General features: G+C 37.9%; 1 non-coding gene across 1 annotated transcript; it reads right to left on the reverse strand.

Moving 5' to 3' along the window:
- Positions 1 to 809: 809 nt before the first annotated feature.
- LOC112787525 (small nucleolar RNA R71) lies at positions 810 to 917 on the reverse strand. The gene has a single exon (XR_003194934.1). It is a non-coding gene; the product is annotated as a small nucleolar RNA R71 (small nucleolar RNA).
- Between the last annotated feature and the right edge of the window lie 388 nt (positions 918 to 1,305).

Below are 1,305 nucleotides of genomic sequence, written 5' to 3' on the forward strand. Positions count from 1 at the left end.
TTCAAAAATCATTAACCCTTTTTTAAAAACTATTTTCGAAATTTAACTTTAAATTTTAATTCTTAATTTTCAAAAATCCTCTCACCTCTCATCTTCTTCTATTTATTTATTCATCTACTAATACTTCTCTTCATCTCATATCTCTGCTCTCCTCACCCTTCTGTTTGGATTCTCCTTTCTTTTCTCTTTTACTCTTCTTTTCTTCTACTCACAACAAGGGAACCTCTATACTGTGGTAAAAAGGATCCCTATTATTATTTTTCTATTCCCTTCTCTTTCATATGAGCAGGAGCAAGGACAAGAACATTCTTGTTGAAGCAGATCCTGAACCTGAAAGGACTCTGAAGAGGAAACTAAGAGAAGCTAAAATACAACAATCCAGAGACAACCTTACATAAATTTTCAAACAGGAAGAGGAGATGGCAGCCGAAAATAATAATAATGCAAGGAGGATGCTTGGTGACTTTACTGTACTAAATTCCAACTTACATGGAAGAAGCATCTCCATCCCTACCATTGGAGCAAACAATTTTGAGCTTAAGCCTCAATTAGTTTCTCTGATGCAACAAAACTGCAAGTTTCATGGACTTCCATCTGAAGATCCTTTTCAGTTCTTAACTGAATTCTTGCAGATATGTGATATTACTAATGGAGTAGATCTTGAAGTCTACAGGCTCATGCTTTTCCCGTTTGCTGTAAGAGACAGAGCTAGAGTGTGGTTGGATTCTCAACCCAAAGATAGCCTGAACTCTTGGGATAAGCTGGTCACGGCTTTCTTAGCCAAGTTCTTCCCTCCTCAAAAGCTGAGTAAGCTTAGAGTGAATGTTCAAACCTTCAGACAAAAAGAAGGTGAATCCCTCTATGAAGCTTGGGAGAGATATAAGCAATTGACCAAAAAGTGTCCTTCTGACATGCTTTCAGAATGGACCATCCTGGATATATTCTATGATGGTCTGTCTGAATTAGCTAAGATGTCATTGGATACTTCTACAGGTGGATCCATTCACCTAAAAAAACCGCCTGCAGAAGCTCAAGAACTCATTGACATGGTTGCAAATAACCAGTTCATGTACACTTCTGAAAGGAATCCTGTGAGTAATGGGATGCCTCAGAAGAAGGGAGTTCTTGAAATTGATACTCTAAATGCCATATTGGCTCAGAATAAAATATTGACTCAGTAAGTCAATATGATTTCTCAGAGTCTGAATGGAATGCAAGCTGCATCCAACAGTACTCAAGAGGCATCTTCTGAAGAAGAAGCTTATGATCCTGAGAACCCTACAATAGCAGAGGTGAATTACATGG

Source organism: Arachis hypogaea, chromosome 20 (assembly GCF_003086295.3).
Source record: "Arachis hypogaea cultivar Tifrunner chromosome 20, arahy.Tifrunner.gnm2.J5K5, whole genome shotgun sequence".
In the NCBI taxonomy this organism is placed as follows: domain Eukaryota; kingdom Viridiplantae; phylum Streptophyta; class Magnoliopsida; order Fabales; family Fabaceae; genus Arachis; species Arachis hypogaea.